This window comes from Nicotiana tabacum, chromosome 2 (assembly GCF_000715075.1).
Source record: "Nicotiana tabacum cultivar K326 chromosome 2, ASM71507v2, whole genome shotgun sequence".
In the NCBI taxonomy this organism is placed as follows: Eukaryota; Viridiplantae; Streptophyta; class Magnoliopsida; order Solanales; family Solanaceae; genus Nicotiana; species Nicotiana tabacum.
In genome coordinates this window covers 106,277,428-106,297,095 of record NC_134081.1, presented here as the reverse complement: position 1 = coordinate 106,297,095, position 19,668 = coordinate 106,277,428, and positions in this window count along the sequence as shown.

Below are 19,668 nucleotides of genomic sequence, written 5' to 3'. Positions count from 1 at the left end.
GTTTTGCTTGATTTGAGAAGTGATTGTAGGCTTTCCTTGGCCCGTTTGAGTTTTCTATTACCTATAAATGTTATTATCCCTTGTCAACCCCTTTGAGCCTCGAGCCTTTCTCATTTGATAACCATATTACAAGTTTTTTACCCATTTTGTTAGGACCCTCTCTTGGCACCCGAGCTGTCCTTAACACTCTTGAGAAACAAATGGCTAAAAATATAAGTTTGGGGGAGAGACGAGGAACTTGAAAAAGGTATCAAGGCACAAAAAGAGATAATAAATTATGATAAGGAAAAGCAAGAAAAGAAAAGAACAAAAAGAAAAATGCAAAAAAATAAATGAATAAATGGAAGAGTTGAAGGGACTCAAAGGGAGGTAATGATCCCAAACATGGAGAGATCAAAGAGGAAGAAAATGAATGTAATGATCAAGAAAGAGTGATGTTAAGTCTCTCTAGTCCCCCAAGGAAAAGAAGGTGCCTAAAAAATTTAGCAAAGTGTGAGTCGAGAAATGAAAAATAGAGTGCTTAAGGAAAGGTGTAACCACTCACCCATACTGTATCCAACCCTAATCCAAAAGCCTTCATTACATACCGAAAGAAGTCCTACTTGATTTCAAGCCGAGTGATCTTACATTAGTGACGATCTACATGAAGGGCAACCCTATGGTACTTGAAGCCGTACTTGCGACATTCTCTTGAGAGAGATGAGTGAACCTTTCATAAATCTTTGGATTGAGTGCTAAATTTCCTAAGTGAGCTAGTCAAATGGAAAGTAGAGGAGGAAGATTTTGGAGTCCACCATGACCTATATGATAGAGCAAGATTCCTTAATGAGTAAAGTCAATTCTTGAAGCTCAAATGTCACATGAGAACTATATGTGCATGAATATTTAACTTGTCGCCTTGTTGATAATATAGGAGTAGTGAGAGTAATATTTGGTCCCAACTGATGTGTGGATGGATCACCTTTGACTCGCTGAAATGACTCTTAACCTTTGGAGGTGGGACTTAATTTATTTGCTTGAGAACAAGCAAAGACTTATGTTTGGGGGAGTTGATAAGTGGGGATTTTGACTGCTTATTAGCGCCTTTTAGTTTTAGTTTTAGTCTAAAAGCATTGAATTATATTCCCAAAACTAATGAAATTATGCAAAAATTGCAGGAATGCTGGAAATTGGTCTCCCGAGATGAAATCCGACTAAAAAAGGAGTAGTCCGAAGCACAAAGTAATAAAGGACGCAGAAGCACAAATGTGCGGTCCGCAAAAGAAATTGCAGACTGCAGAATTCCATGTGCGGCCGCAAACAAAGAGGAAAAGTCTAGCATACATTTGCGCAAAGTGCGGACCGTACAAAAATTGTGCGGACTCAAAGCTGGGCTAAGAGTCGAAGATCAGAGAGTATGCAAAAAGATCAAGTCGAGGAGCTTCTGTGAATTGCGGACCGCACAAGATTTGTGCGGCTACAGAAGAGTGCCTCGCGACCGCAGTCCAGAAATATGCTGCCGCAGAAGTCCAGTTCCTGCCAGATGAAGAAATCTGCGGACCGCACATGGAATTGTGCGGCCGCAAAACCTCCCGAGGGGCATTATTGTCCGAGATTTTTAGCCTTGTATAAATAGACGAGTTTCACAAAATTAGGTCAAATTTTGAATATAGAAAGTTGTTGCCGTTTCTCTTTGCTATTTTAGGACGTTTTAGCTTATTTGAATATTTTAACATTAGATTTTATCATTTTAATCTTCCATTATAAGTTTTATTAGCTTTTCATCTTTATTTTCTTCAAACCCCATTATGAGTAGCTAGACGTTTACTAGGGTTGTGACCCAACCCTAGTGTGTAAACCTTATGGGTATCTAATTTAATGCGTGTTTATGACTGGGTGTTGATTATTCAACTTAGTTCATACTTTAATTGTAGAATTAATGGTTGCAAACATTGATTCATGCCTATTTGACTTAGTCTTTACTTGAGAAAGATGGACTTAGTCTAGGATAGCTTAGCTAACAAGGAATTGAGTCATTCAGAGATTGATTAACCCAATTAAAGGGTTTAACCTAAAGATAGTAATAACCCGACTTGAGCTCTTATCAACTGTATTGGGTGATACCCATTTGGTCTTGAGAAAGCCAAATTGGGCAAAATCATTCTCTGATCAAGAAGTAGTGAGTGGGTAATTGAGAGTTGAGAGCTATAATACACCCCAATCGGCAAAACAAGCATTAAAGTCTTTATCCCATTAGGCAAACGCCTAGGTCAAGGTCACAACCCTAGGCTTTTTATCTGTTTGGAAATACCTTAAAAATAATTATCTCTAGTCTTCATTCTTTATTTTACAATCATTAGAGTAACATTAGAAATAGAAAATAAATCCTCGTTGTGGAAGTACAATCTAGATAATCCAATAGCTCAAATTGAAATATATACCCCTAACTCCCATCTTAGCTCCCTGTGGATTTGACGCCGACTCTTATTTGGGTTTCTATTATTGCATACGATCGTTTTATATCTCTTTTGAGGTGTGCTTTGGACGTCATCACCTATATTATTGAGTTAGCAAGGTTGTCCGATCTATACTGGCTTGCTTGGGTGGCTGCTTTGAGAGCTGCTTGACTTATAATTTGTATATTCTTAAGGCCATTCTCGACCATTTCTCCTATCTTGATTGCTTCAGCAAAAGGTCTACCCATTGGAACATCATATTTTTAAAATAATCAGGCTCCTGAGTTTAAAGAAAGACAGTGATTAACTCGTGGTCGTCCATGGGTGGCTTAACTATATATGCTTGCTCTCTCCACTTAATGGCATATTCATTGAAGCTTTAAGTCAGTTTCTTCTTCATATTCGAGAGGGAATTGCGGTCTGGTGCACTATCAATATTGTACTGGAATTGTTTGACGAAGGCTCGGGCCATGTCTTCCCAAATATGACAGTGAGAGACATCTTGGTCAATAAACCATTTGGAGGCTACCCTCACACGACTCTCCCCGAACTAAGCCATCAACAACTCTTGTTTTCCTCCCGCACCACTCAACTGGTTGCAATACTTTTTCAAGTGGGTGATAAGGTCACCCTGTCCATCATATTTCTCAAATTTTGGGGTCTTGAACCCTAGTTGCAAATGGATATGCGGAAACAAGCACAAATTAATGAATGAGACACTTTTGTAACCACCTAGTCCTTGTATGTTATTTATGTTTTGCTCAAGACTTTTCATTTTCCTGACCATCTCATTTGGCTCTCCTGTCCTGATAGCCTTTTCATTTTCTATAGGTGACTCATACTGTGGGGTCTAATTGTGTTGAGTTGAAACCTTAAAAGCCATATCTGGAGAGTAGTATTGGCCATCATAAGCATGAGATAATGTTTCAATGTTTGTCCTCGTCACAGGATTTAGTGGCAGAATTGTATACACTGGTGCACCAGATATAACGAGAGGGGTGTACCTAACTGGTGTGGCAGGAGGTCGCACATTGGAGGTACCAGGGGCAACAGGGAAGCTTTAGTTTAGCATATACCACAGATGTAGAATGTGATCGCTCATTGTAGGGAGCGGTGGTTGGGTAGCTAGGGGTATTATGGAAGTTCCCTCTAAGGGACCCTGAGGCGGAGGCTGACCGGAGACCCAAGTTTGATACACATGAGACAATTGCTATTTCAATCTTCTTACTTCATCCGACTCTTGCTCAACTGACTGGCCATGAGGGTCATCACTGACCAACTCAATTTCATAATTGTTAGCCATCGGTACCTTTCCTTTAGATCTGGTGAAGTAATGATGTGTTGCCAGTTTCAACACAAACCAACCACCTTAAGCTTACTAGATAAGAGACAACAAATGTGTTAGGGTTAAGCATTTTACAGATATGAATCACACGTAATATGCCATACTCCTAACATTATCACCGCTTCTAACATGCCTTTGGAAGGCTTCATATTTCGTTCTGGCTTATAAGGTTGCTGTCTATTGGCGCCTTTATTTTCTTCTCTATTTTTTCCGCTTTTTTTTCACTCGCCTCATTTTGCTCCCTCATTTTAGAGCCGTTGAAGAATATTTCAATCGAACCTTTTGGGGGTTGCCTACGTATCATGTCGCTACATGAATCAAATCATTACGTATTTCAAGGACATGACCATTTGTTTTTTTTCTTTTCCTATTTTATTTACAAAAACAAAGATTTACAAAAAAAAACATCTTTTTAGTTCATTTTCGATTTTCTCTAAAACAAAATCTTTTTCATTAATTTCCGAATTTGTTCTTCTATTTTTTTTTCTTTTTGATACAAGACTTAAAAGTAAAAATTACATAAAGATACAACTTAAAAAGACAAACATTTAAACAAGACCGGACTCGACTCAAACATACTTTTAAAAATAAAATGCAAAACAAGAAGACTCAAAACACCAAAAGACTCCTATAGACTTGATGACAACAAAGGAACGATCAAAAAGGGACTACCAACTAAAAGAAGACTCAGATCCCTGCAGAATAATTCTCCAGAAATACCGTATTCAAGGAACTTATTTCTGCGGCTGACCTCCCATATCACGATATATACACTTCAAGTATGTGGCAATGTGGCATGTGAAGTTGAGCGCTACCGTAGCAAATTGCTCTTGAGTAAAACCCTGGCAAGTCACACACCCTCGGGCGGTATAAGTAGCCACTTCATAGACCCTCCTTCTAACATGCTCCTGGCTCTAATTTGAGAACTAGATATATCGCTCATGGTTATTGGCTATGTATGATATATTTGCCTCGCGCTGTAATGCTAGATTCAGCTGGTTCTAGACCATTGCTAGCTCATTCTCTACTTGGTTCTTACCTGATTCTACAGCCCTGGCCCGAGCCCTTAGATCATGGATGATAAGGCTATAATGCATTTCTTCGTGCTTTGGAATGGTTGCATGTTGCCGAGCAGTAGCCCTTATCCTCGCTTGCCGAAGTTGTGCTTGAAGTGCTTGAACCTCATGTGTTAATCTGATTTTCTCCTCTTCAAACTTAGTGCACTGCAAATCCCTGTTCATGTTGACGATACTTATATCCCTACGTAGAGCACGAATGATGGATTCATAGTTTCTTGTTATTTCTTCCTTGACCTGCCCTACTCTTATTCTGATTTCAGTCTCACATTCTGTCAATGTTCTTCAGAACTGTCTCTTGCCTGGATCCAAAATCATCTTGGTCATAGAACCACTCAAAATATGAGGGTTCTAACTCTCCTCGATCCTGATCTTGCACCATAGTGTGAAATTTAAGCACCTTAATTTCATCCCAAACTTGCTGAGCATAAGCCTCACGAACAGGATCCTTTGATGTTACCTCCCACATGAATCTTCGCATGTGCTCCACTGTGGGCACTACCTGTTTTGACCTAACTGGCATAGGGCTCTCATAGGCACATACGAATGAAAACCCCGAAGACCCATCAAAATAAAAAATGAATGGTGGTAAGACCTGTATATGACTTTTTTGGTGAGAACCACTAGTAGTTCCATGTGATTTCAGTATTTGAAAATGCCTTCTCAATGCTTCGACTCCATTGGGAAAGCTACTATCTTCGGTCAAATCTTCAAACCTATTTTCAAGCTCATTATTGCTCCAATGAACACTAAAATTTACCCGTGTGGGGTGACTGAAAAGGTGTCACGACCCAAAATTTCCCACCGACGGGACCGTGATGGCGCCTAACATTTCACTTACTAGGCAAGCCAACGTTAGAGAATCATTTACCAATTCCTTATTTTCGTTCAGTAATTAGCAATAATTAACTACGATGAAATATAACAAGTGCGGAATATCATAAATCTGTATTAACTACTACCACCCGGATCTGGAGTCACAATTCACGATCATTCTAGAACTTACTGCAAGTAATAGTCTAAAAGAAATACAATTGTCTGAATGAAAGAAAACAGTAGGACATAAAAAGATAGGCGGGGACTTCAAGGTCTGTGAACACCGACAGATCTATCTTGAGTCTCCGAACAGTGGACCAATAGCAAATCTCGATCAACCTGAGCCGTTATCAAAATCTGCACAGAAAGTGCAGAGTGCAGCATCAGTACAACCGACCCCATGTACTGGTAAGTGTCGAGCCTAACCTCGACGAAGTAGTGATGAGGCTAAGGCAAGGCACCTACAATCAACCTGTACAATTTAACAGTGTATACGCAAATAACAGGAATGAAAAACTAAACAGGTAATATCGGGAGGGGAGACATACTGAGGGGAATACAAGATAAAGAACTACAACAGAATGATCACCGGAGCAGTCAATATACCATGAATCAACACGAGTAGTGAATACAGTAAAGAAGAATGCACGGCATCACCCTTCGTGCTTTTACTCTCAATCTCACCATAAAATTAATAGAAACGGCACGGCATCACCCTTCGTGCTTTTACTCTCATATCATGGCACGCATCACCCTTCATGCATTAACACTCACAATATGGCACGACATCACCCTTCGTGCATTAACACTCACAATATGGCACGGCATAACCCTTCGTGCATTAACACTCACAATATGGTACGACATCACCCTTCGTGCATTAATACTCACAATACGGAACGGCATCACCCTTCGTGCATTAACACTCTCCCTTACCATAATGCAATGCATAAATAACAACAGGGAGATAGAATAACAAGTACAAACTTTACTTCAATATTTGGTTCCATAATATCAATCATAACTTTGAAATAAAAACTCAATTATCACCAGAAAATTCCGTAAACATGATAAGAACGATAATTTGAACAACACTAGTATAACACGTAGCAATTTGGCATAGGAATGAGACAATATCAGAAAAACAGAGAAACATGAAAAAAAAAAAAAAAGGTAAATTGGCGGCGCATAGGTACTCGTCACCTCACATATACGCCGCTCACATGAATTTCACTTAGCAAATAATTTAAGATTTCTAATTCCCTCAAGTCAGGGTTATACACAACATTTACCTCGCTCCGAAGGCCACTTAATTCTCAATCACAGCTTTTCCTTTGGAATTCACCTCCAAACCACTCGTATCTATTCAAAAATGACTCAATAATATCAAATATTGCTAAAGGAATCAATTATATTGCGTAAATTAAATTTCCCAAATATTCCTCCAAAAAGTCAAAAAATCGACCTCGGGCCCGCTTTGTCAAAACCCGAGGTTCGGACCAAAATTCTTTTACCCATTCACCCCCGAGCCCGAATATGTAATTAGTTTTGGAATCCGACCTCAAATTGAGGTCTAAATCCCCAAATTCCCGAAATTCCTATTTTCTACACTAACCCCTAATTCTACCATGAAAACTCTAGATTTTAGGTTGAAAATGGCTGGAGTCCGAATTAAATGCTCACTGCCCAGCGACCTTCGCACCTGCGGTGCTTTGGTCGCACCTGCGCATCCGCATATGTGGACGGGGTGTGCGCTTCTGCGGAAAAGGGCTGGGCCAACTGGGGCCGCACCTGCAGACAGGATTCCGCTTCTGCGGTCCTGCTCCTGCGGAGAAAAGTCCGCATCTGCGGGGCTTTCGCTCGCACCTGCGATCAAAGGCTCGCAAGTGCGGGCACACCAGATTTGGTGCACCAGCAGCCTTGTTGAGGTTTGAACTCAACTCGCACATCACCCGAATGGCACCCAAGCCCTCAGGGCTCCAAACCAAACATGCACGCATGTCTAAAAATATCATACGGACCTGCTCGCGCGATCAAATCGCCAAAATAACACCTAGAACTCTAAATTTAGCACCAAATCAAATAAAAATCTCAAGAACACTTTAAAATTTCTATTTTCTCAACTGGACGTCCGAATCATGTCAAATCAACTTCTTTTCTCACCAAATTTCACAAACATGTCTTAAATATCATAATGAACCTGTACCGGGCTCCGGAACCAAAATACGGATCCGGTACTAACAATACCAAACATCAATCAATTCTTAAAAACAAATAAATTTTCAGACTTTTAATTTTTATCAAAAATTCATAACTTGAGCTAGGGATCTCCGAATTCGATTTCGGGCATGCGCCCAGGTCCCATAATTCGATACAGACCTACCAGGATCGTCAAAGCATGGATCCGGGACCGTTTACCAAAAATGTTGACCGAAGTCAACTAAAATCAACTTTTAAGACAAAAATTCTTATTTTCATCAGTTTTCAACATAAAAACTTTCGTAAACCTGCGCGGATTGTGCACGCAAATCGAGGAGGGTAAACATGAGATATTTAAGGCTTAAGAGCGCAAATTCGAGTTCTAAAACATAAGATGACCTTTTGGGTCATCACATTCTCCACCTCTAAAACAACCGTTCATCCTCGAACGGACATAGAAAAGTACCTAGGCCGGTGAAAAGGTAGGGATATCTACTCCGCATATCGGACTCGGACTCCCAAGTAGCTGCCTCAATAGGCTGACTGCTCCACTGCACTCGAACTGAAGGGTAACTCTTTGATCTCAACTGGCGAACTTGCCGGGCTAGAATTTCCACCGGCTCCTCCTCGTAAGTCAAATCCTTGCCCAACTGGATAGAGCTGAAATCTAACACATGGAATGGATTGCCGTGATACTTTCAAAGCATGGACACATGTAATACCGGATGAACAGCTGATAAACTAGGTGGCAACGCAAGCCTATAAGCCACCTCTCCCACTCTCTCCAGAATCTCAAAAGGTCCGATATACCTAGGGCTCAACTTGCCCTTCTTTCCGAACCTCATTACACCCTTCATGGGTGATACCCGAAGTAACACTCTCTCTCCGACCATGAGTACAACATCACGAACTCTACGGTCGGCATAACTCTTCTGCCTGGACTGAGCTGTGCGAAGTCGATCCTGAATAATCTTGACCTTATCCAAGGCATCCTGTACTAAATCTGTACCCAATAACTGAGCCTCCCCCGGCTCGAACCACCCAACTGGTGACCTGCACCGTCTACCATATAATGCCTCATAGGGAGCCATCTGAATGCTTGACTGGTAGCTGTTATTGTAGGCAAACTCTGCTAACGGCAAGAACTGATCCCAAGAACCTCCAAAGTCAATAACACAGGCGCGGAGCATATCCTCCAAGATCTGAATAGTACGCTCGGACTGCCCGTCCATCTGAGGATGAAATGTTGTGCTCAACTCAACTCGCATACCCAACTCACGCTGAACTGCCCTCCAAAAGTGCGAGGTAAATTGCGTACCTCGATCAGAAATGATAAACACGGGCACACCGTGAAGACGGACGATCTCACGAATATAAATCTCTGCCAACCGCTCCGAGGAATAAGTAACTGACACAGGAATGAAATGCGCTGACTTAGTCAGCATGTCCACAATGACCCAAATTGCATCGAACTTCCTCTGAGTCCATGGGAGTCCAACAACAAAGTCCATAGTGATACACTCCGACTTCCACTCAGGAATATCTAACCTCTGAAGTAAACCACCAGGTCTCTGATGCTCACACTTTACCTGCTGGTAATTTAGGCACCGAGCTACATAGGCAACTATGTCCTTCTTCATTCGCCTCCACCAATAATGCTGCCTCAAGTCCTGATACATCTTGGTGGCTGCCCGGATGAATAGAATACCAGGAACTGTGGGACTCCTCAAGGATCAACTCATGAAGTCCATCCACATTAGGCACACAAATACGACCTTGCATCCTCAAAACTCCGTCATCTCCAACAGTAACCTGCTTGGCACCACCGTGCCGCACTGTGTCTCTAAGGACAAGTAAATGAGGATTGTCATCCTGCCGATCTCTGATGCGCTCAAATAAATAAGACCGAGTAACTGTACAAGCTAGAACACGACTGGGCTCAGAAACATCTAACCTCACGAACTGGTTGGCCAAGGCCTGAACATCCAATGCAAGTGGTCTCTCACCAACTGGAATATATGCAAGGCTACCCATACTGACTGACTTTCTACTCAAAGCATCGGCCACTATATTGGCCTTCCCGGGATGATACAATATGGTGATATCATAGTTTTTCAATAGCTCCAGCCACCTCCTCTGCCTCAAATTGAGTTCCTTCTATTTGAACAAATACTGCAAGCTCCGATGATCAGTGAATACCTCACATGGCACGCCGTAAAGATAGTGCCTCCAAATCTTCAGCGCGTGAACGATGGCTGCCAGCTCTAGATCATGAACAGGGTAATTCTTCTCGTGAACCTTCAGCTGCCATGAAGCATATGCAATCACCTTGCCACCCTGCATCAATACCGCACCCAGACCAATACGAGATGCATCACAATATACTGTATAGGATCCTGAACCTGTGGGTAACACCAATACCGGTGCCGTAGTCAAAGCAGTCTTGAGCTTCTGAAAGCTCGCTTCACACTCGTCTGACCACATGAACGGGACACCCTTCTGGGTCAATCTGGTCAACGGGGCTGCTAAGGATGAAAACCCCTCTACAAATCGACGGTAATAGCCCGCCAAACCCAGGAAACTACGGATCTCTATAGCTGATATGGGTCTAGACCAATTCTGGACTGCCTCAATCTTCTTAAGATCCACCTGAATACCCTCTGCTGATACAACATGACCCAAGAAAGCAACTGAACTCAACCAAAACTCACATTTTGAGAACTTGGCATATAACTGGCTGTCTTTTAGAGTCTGAAGAACGATCCGAAGGTGCTACTCATGCTCCTCTCGACTGTGGGAGTAGATCAAGATATAATCAATAAACACAACCACAAAGGAATCCAAGTAGGGTTTGAACACCCGGTTCATCAAATCCATGAATGCTGCCGGGGCATTTGTCAGCCCAAATAACATCACTAGAAACTTATAATGCCCATACCGAGTCCGAAAAGTTGTCTTAGGAACATCAGATGCCCTAATCCTCAACTGATGGTAGCCAGATCTCAAATCAATCATTGAAAATACCTTGGCACCGTGAAGCTGATCAAATAAATCATCAATCCTCGGCAATGGATACTTGTTCTTGACGGTGACTTTGTTCAACTACCGATAGTCTATACACATCCTCATCGATCCATCTTTCTTCTTCACAAACAACACAGGTGCACCCCAGGGCGAGACACTAGGTCTAATGAAGCCCTTATCAAGCAAATCTTGCAACTGCTCCTTCAATTCTTTCAACTCTAGCGGGGCCATGCGGTATGGCGGAATGGAAATGGGCTGAGTGCCCGGAGCCAAATCAATGCAGAAATCAATATCCCTGTTGGGTGGCATCCCCGGCAGGTCTGCAAGAAACACCTTTGGAAACTCACGAACAACCGGCACTGAATCCATGGAAGGAACCTCCACACTAGAATCGCGGACATAAGCCAAATAAGCTAGATACCCCTTCTTGACCATATGCCGAGCCTTCACATAAGAGATAACCCTGCTGGCAAAATGGCCAAGATTCCCTATCCACTCTAATCGAGGAAACCCCTGCAAGGCTAAGGTCACCATCTTAGCGTGACAATCTAATATAGCATGATAAGGTGACAGCCAATCCATACCCAGTATGACATCAAAATCAACCATGTCGAGAAGTAGAAGATCTACACGAGTCTCAAGACTCCCAATGGTGACCACACACGAACGATAAACACGATCTACAACAATAGCATCTCCCACTGGTGTGGACACATACACAGGAGCACTCAAAGAATCACGGGGCACAACCAAATAGGAAGCAAAATAGGATGACACATAGGAGTAAGTAGATCCCGGATCAAATAGAACTGAAGCATCTCTACTACAAACTGAAGCAGTACCTGTGCTAACAGTGTTAGATGACTCACCCTCAGGCCTGGCTGGGAAAGCATAACATTAGGGCTGGGCCCCACCACCCTGAACTACGTCCCTTGGACGGCCTCTAGCTGGCTGGTCTCCACCTCTAACGGCCTGACCTCCACCTCTAACTGTCTGGCCCCTACCTCTGGCTGCCTGACCCCTACCTCTGGCTGGCTGAGCGGGTGGTGCAGCAATTGGTGCCGAAACCATGGCACGAGAACTCTGATGTTGTGAGATGCCCGTTGCCCGAGGGCAAAATCTAGCAATGTGCCTCGGATCACCACAAGTATAACATAACCTCGCTTGTTGTGACTGCTGATCCTGAAACTGACCCTGTCGACCTGAATGACCACCCTGATAACTCTGGAGTGGAGGTGCACTAATAGGAGTAGGTGGTGCACTGTAGGCTAGCTAGTCGAAATAATGCATCTGAGGGCCACGACCACCTGAGGCACCGTGGCATACCTGGAGTGATGAATGAAACGGCCTGGGAGGATGGCCTCTACCAAAAGTACTCCTGCCTCTAGATGAGGCACCGCTGAACTCACCGGAATGACGAGGCCTCTTGTCATACCCCTGACCTCCCTGAGTAAGAACCATCTCGACTCATCTGGCGACATTAGCAGCCGCCTGAAAAGAAATCTCACTCCCAGTCTCCTTAGCCATCTGCAATCTGATAGGCTGATCAAGTCCATCAATAAAACTCCTCACCCTCTCTCTCTCGGTGGGAAGCAGAAGAATGGCATGATGGGCCAAATCCATAAAATGGGTCTCATACAGAGTAACAGTCATACCGCCCTACTGGAGGCGCTCAAACTGACGGCGACGCTCCTCTCTCAATGTGATAGGCAGAAACTTCTCTATGAAGAGCTAAGAGAACAGGTCCAAAGTAAGAGCAGGCGACCCAGCTGGTCTTGTCAACAAGTAATCTCTCCACCATTTCTTGGCGAAACCAGTCATCTGAAATGCAGCAAAATTGACCCCATTGGTCTCCACTATACCCATGTTCCGTAAAACCTCGTGACAGCGGTCAAGATGCTCCTCGGGGTCCTCTGAAGGAGCACCACTGAAGTGAACAGGAAAGAGCTTGGTAAACCTATCCAATCTCCATAAAGCCTCAGAAGACAGCTAGCCCATCTCCGACCTGCACCGCAATAACCGGCTGAACTAATCCAATTGGCTGAGCTGCTGGAGCCTGATACTGGGGAGCTATCTGCTCCGGAGCGGGAGTGGTAGGAGTCTAGGCTCCTCTTCCATCCTGAGAGACTGCTGGTACCATGGGAAATGCGCCAGTCTGGGCCACACTCTCCATAAGGCCCACCAAACGGACCAAAGCGTCCTGAAGTAGTGGGGTAGCAATGAACCCCTCCGGAACCTGAGCTGGTCTGACAGGAACATTCTGGGCTGGAACCTCCTCGTCAATCTCTATTTGAGGCTCCACTGCTGGGGCTGCTGCTCGGGCCCTAGGCGGAGCCCTGCCCCTGCCTCGGCCTCTGGCACGGCCTCGGCCTTGACCTCTGCCCCGCGTGAGAGCTATCACAGGAGGCTCTGGCTGCTGCTCAGCTGAGGAAGCGGTACGTGTTCTCGCCATTTGCGAGAGAATAAGAGTAGAAGAGTTCAATCAGTATTGAGAAAGCAAAATCGCATGACAAAGAAGAATAGAAGTGAAACTTGTTCCTAAACTTCATAGCCTCTGGAAGATAAGCACAGATGTCTCCGTACCGATTCTCCAGACTTTACTAAGCTTGCTCGTGAATCGTGAGACCTAGGCAACCTAGTGCTCTGATACTAACTATCACGACCCGAAATTTCCCACCGACGGGACCGTGATGGCGCCTAGCATTAAACTTACTAGGCAAGCCAACGTTAGAGAATCATTTACCAATTCCTTATTTCCGTTCAGTAATTAGCAATAATTAACTACGATGAAATATAACAAGTACAGAATATCATAAATCTGTATTAACTACTACCACCCGAATCTGGAGTCACAATTCACGAGCATTCTAGAACTTACTACAAGAAATAGTCTGAAAAAAATACAACTGTCTGAATAAAAGAAAACAGTAGGACATAAAAAGATAGACAGGGACTTCAAGGTCTGTGAATGCCGACAGATCTACCTTGAGTCTCCGGACAGCGGACCAATAGCAAATCTCGATCAACCTGAGCCGGTATCAAAATCTGCACAGAAAGTGCAGAGTGCAGCATCAGTACAACCGACCCCATGTACTGGTAAGTGTCGAGCCTAACCTCGACGAAGTAGTGACGAGGCTAAGGCAAGGCACCTAAAATCAACCTGTACAATTTAACAGTGTATACGCAAATAACAGGAATGAAGAACTAAACAGGTAATGTCGGGAGGAGAGACATACTGAGGGGAATACAAGGTAAAGAACTACAACAGAATGATCACCGGAGTAGTCAATATACCATGAATCAATAGGAGCAGTGAATACAGTAAAGAAGAATGCACGGCATCACCCTTCGTGCTTTTACTCTCATATCATGGCACGGCATCACCCTTCGTGCATTAACACTCACAATATGGCACGACATCACCCTTCGTGCATTAACACTCACAATATGGCACGGCATCACCCTTCGTGCATTAACACTCACAATATGGCACGGCATCACCCTTCGTGCATTAACACTCACAATATGGCACGGCATCACCCTTCGTGCATTAACACTCACAATATGGCACGGCATCACCCTTCGCGCATTAACACTCACAATATGGCACGGCATCACCCTTCGCGTATTAACACTCACAATATGGCACGTCAACACCCTTCGTGCATTAATACTCACAATACGGCACGGCATCACCCTTCGTGCATTAACACTCTCCCTTACCATAATGCAATGCATAAATAATAACGGAGAGATAGAATAATAAGTACAAACCTTACTTTAACATTTGGTTCCACAATATCAATCTTAACTTTGAAATAAAAACTCAATTATCACCAGAAAATTCCGTAAACATGATAAGAACGATAATTTGAACAACACTAGTATAACACGTAGCAATTTGGCATAGGAATGAGACAATATCAGAAAAACAGAGAAACATGAAAAACAAAAAAGGTAAATTGGCGGCGCATAGGTACTCGTCACCTCACATATACTCCGCTCACATGAATTTCACTTAGCAAATAATCTAAGGTTCCTAATTCCCTCAAGTCATGGTTAGACACAACACTTACCTCGCTCCGAAGGCCACTTAATTCTCAATCACAGCTTTTTCTTTAGAATTCACCTCCAAACCACTCGTATCTATTCAAAAATGACTCAATAATATCAAATATTGCTAAAGGAATCAATTATATTGCATAAATTAAATTTCTCAAATTTTCCTCCAAAAAGTCGAAAAATCTACCCCGGGCCCGCTTGGTCAAAACCCGAGGTTCGGACCAAAATCCTTTTACCCATTCACCCTCGAGTCCGAATATGTAATTAGTTTTGGAATCCGACCTCAAATTGAGGTCTAATTCCCAAAATTCTCGAAATCCCTATTTTCTACCCTAACCCCTAATTCTACCATAAAAACTCTAGATTTTAGGTTGAAAATTCAAGAAATGTAATGGGTAATTGAAAGAAACGAATTAAGGAACACTTACCTATGATTTGGGAAAGAAAATGTCTTTAAAAAATTGCTATTTTTTCAAATCGCCAAATAACACCTAGAACTCTAAATTTAGCATCAAATCAAATGAAATTCTCAAGAACACTTTAAAATTTCTATTTTCTCAATTGGACGTCCGAATCACGTCAAATCAACTTTATTTCTCACCAAATTTCACAGACATGTCTTAAATATCATAATGAACCTGTACCGGGCTCCGAAATCAAAATACGGATCCGGTACTAATAATGCCAAACATCAATCAATTCTTAAAAATAAATTAATTTTCAGACTTTTAATTTTCATCAAAAATTCATAAATTGAGCTAGGAACATCCGAATTCGATTCCGGGCATGCGCCTAGGTCCCATAATTCGATACGGACCTACCGGGACCATCAAAGCACGGATCCATACCCGTTTACTAAATATGTTGACCGAAGTCAACTAAAATCAACTTTTAAGGCAAAAATTCTTATTTTATCAGTTTTCAACATAAAAGCTTTCCGGAAACCTGCCCGGACTGTGCACGTAAATCAAGGAGGGTAAACATGAGATTTTTAAGGCTTAAGAGTGTAGATTCGAGTTCTAAAATATAAGATGACCTTTTGGGTCATCACAGAAGGTGCTCTAAAAATCATATTTGGAGTACGATGTTACAGACCTCAAAGAAATCCTTTCCTTTCTGACACTTGGTCAGGGCACGGTAAATATCAGACAATACCATAGGAATGATAGTGACATCTTTTTCATGCAATAAAGTGGTGATTATGCAGATAATCGAATATCAATATTTTTGTCATGTCTCGGGAAAACCATTGTCCCTAGAAATTCTACTAGGAATGCTCTCCGCCTATGGCTTTGCCAAGCTTTGTATCCAATTTTATTATCAAGCTCTTTTCCGTGCTTTGGAATTCCACCTGGACACCCATACCTGTCATACAAGAAATCCAATTGAACGTACCCTCATTCCACACTTGCTATTTTATATTTGCTGATTTTCATCTGCTCAAAGAACTTACTGCCAGTGACATCCCTTGGGGCCAAGGGTCTCTTCTTTCGAAGCTCATCGCTTAACCTTGTGTATCCAACTAACTCCTCCAAAGTGGGAGTCATTTTGAAACCATTAAAATGGAACACGTTGTTATTAGGATCCCAGAAATGCACCAACGCCTCGATTAAGTCCCTCCTTGTGTTGATCTCCATAATGTCCACAAAGTGACCCAGATGGTTCTTTATCTTTTCCTGCTCACAAATGCCCATATGTTTCCAGTATTGCCTCAACAATCGGGGTGTTTTATGCACAAGCCAAATCTGTGCGGGCTAGTCATCTTTTGGCTTTTTGTCAAACCTTCTTCTCATTGTGTCCATATTGCACCTGAGTGGAATAACGTGAGGTTAAGACCTAAGCAAACTTAGATAATACAAAAATCGCTAATACCCTAGGATTTGACTCATGAAAGTTTAGAAATGGCAATGTGGGACTTAAGTAACTGGCCCTAACCATGTTTTGGAGTGAGGGTCTACTAAAATTGAGCTGACATTCTTGTTGGGAGATGATACAATTTCGAAAGATTAGTCAATTGTGACCAAAACGGTAAGACTTGACCGATTTGAACGGGGCACCGAACCATAAAAGGGTTGCGTATGTATCTTGCATAGGGTCAGGAATCGAGTGCGCGTAGTTCATACAAAAGACAAAACTGGACTACAAGGCCTTCTTACGAAAACGGCCTCATGTCGGGCGATCACTGAGATATTGGCTGACATCACAGAACCCACATTGATAGGGTACCCGGCCATAATAGAGGCAACTAAGACTGCCCGAGGAATTGACAAGTGAGTCTCATTTTGACTCAGGTCCAGTCTGCTACAGACAAATGATTGCCACCCTTTTGCTTCGAAGCTTAGTGTGCTCCGGTGGATAGAAACCACAACGGTGATCCATGGTGGTGGTGGTCCTGGTGCAACTAGAATCTCCTCTAACCAAGGACGAAATACATCCCCAAGTGCAATCTTTTCCAGGTATTCTTTTGGCTCGACATCATAAACGTCCAAGTATGTGTTCAGTGTGTGATGATCAAATCGCACTTTAAGGTTTCACACTTTTGTCACCTTTGTTCCCTTTTTGATAAGCGCTATATTGGCATAGAATTCCCTGACAAGGTATTACTTAGCAAGCTCTAGGTAAACCACATCCACCATTTGCGTTCTCTAAATTGCCTCAGCACGGCCGGGTTGTACCTCTCTAAATCTATCAGTAAGAACTGTCGCTCAAGTGTTAGCGACCTCGCCGGCCACTATGTGCAGAAACTAGTGAAAACCTCTTTCTTCTTTGTTCTTTCAATCCCAACAGTTGTGGCATCTCCCCCTCTACCATCATCGGGTATGTCCTCAATGGGTGTATCCTGTGTCCTAGGGACTGGTGCTGCTGAAGGCTCAAAAGCCTGACTAGCACTTTTTGATCCCTCGGAAGTATTGTGGGATGAGGACGGCTTGTCCCTAAGTTGAAGTCTCCCTAGCGGCCTGGACTGTACTGTCGGTTATTCCTGAACAGAGGTTGAGGTGCCCTCTGATACGTCCCTAGACGGGGCGTATGAACTCGTCTCAGAGAGATCTGTACCACTCCCTCTCCCGGCTGTTGTCTTTTCTCTGATTTCCTATTTTTGGGCAAGAGGTAAAGTGCCGTGAAAATAAGAAAAGGGCTGAGACCCGTATTTTTATGATTATGAAATGAGGTGTCACATGGTGACTTTTAATTGAAAGAATTATATTCAAAATATTTATTTGGAAGGAATTTTATTAAAAAAGTAGTATTTGAAGGAATTGTATGTGAAAGATATTTATTTGAGGAAATTATATTTGAAAAAAATTTATTGAAAGAATTATATTTGAAAGGTATTTATTTGAGGAAATTATATTTGAAAAAAAGATTTATTGAAAGAATTATATTTGAAAGATATTTATTTGAGAAAATTATATTTGAAAGAGAGTTATTTGGAAGAATTATATGTGAAAGATATTTATTTGAAGAACTTGATGTAATTGGGTGTACTTGTATTTATTATTTGTTGAGCGATATTAATGGTGTTCTTGTTGCCCTGTTGTACATATCACTTGTTTGATTTGTGTTGCCCTTATTGTTATTTGTTTCCTATTATTTTGTATATTATATTGCACAGGTTATTAGACTAGTGAGTGTCTTGACTGTACCTCGTCTCTACTCCACTGAGGTTAATCTTGATACTTACTGGGTACCGACTGTGGTGTACTCATACTACACTTCTGCACATTTTTATGCAGAGCCAGGTATTAAAGATATTGGACTCGGACAGTGTTAGAATGGGATCGCAAGGATTCAAGGTAGAGCTGCTTGGTCGCCGCAGTTCCTTGGAGTCCTTTCATTTTTATTGTACTGTTAATTATTATTTAAATAGTATTGAGTATTCGATCCTTAAAATCATTTCATGCATTCAGTTAGAGTTCGTGACTCAGTATTACTAGTCTTGGGAGGTTTTCATATTTGTTTCCGTTGTTGGTTTTGATTACCTATTTAATCATATTCAAAAAAAATGGCTTGAAATGTGATTATAATCGGCTTACCTAGTCTTAGAGACTAAGTGCCATCACGACGCCTGAGGTGGGATTTTGGTTCGTGACAAGTTGGTATCAGAGCTCTAGGTTCATAGGTTCTATGAGTCACAAACGAGTCTAGTAGAGTCTTGCGGATCGGTACAGGACGTTTATACTTATCTTCGAGAGGCTACATAAATGTTAGGAAATTTCTACTTCTTTCATTCCTGTTGTGCGAAATTTGTTGAATTTGGAATTTGAGCCTTTGTATCTCTATTCTCTCACAGATGGTGAGGACACGTGCTACCGAGTTAGCTGAGCAGGCGTCTGCACATACTGCTAAGGCTGCAAGAGGCCGTGGCCGAGGTAGAGGTCGTGCCGCGACTGGAGCACCTGTCAGAGCAGCAGTTGAGGAGCCGCCAGTAGCTCCAGCTGGGGGACAAGTACCAGAAACACCTGTTGTTACCCCTGGGCTTCAGAAGACTTTAGCACAGTTCCTGAGTATGTTTGGTACATTAACTCAGGCGGGATTGATCTCTGTTGCACCAAATATTTCGCAGATTGGGGGAGTAGCTCAGACTCCTACCACAACTCCAGAGCAGCACGTTCACGTTGGTCAGGTTCTGGGTGTAGTACCAGTACAACCTATTATTCTGGTGCGGCCAGAGGCATCAGAAGAAGAACAAAAGAGATTTGAGAGGTTTAAG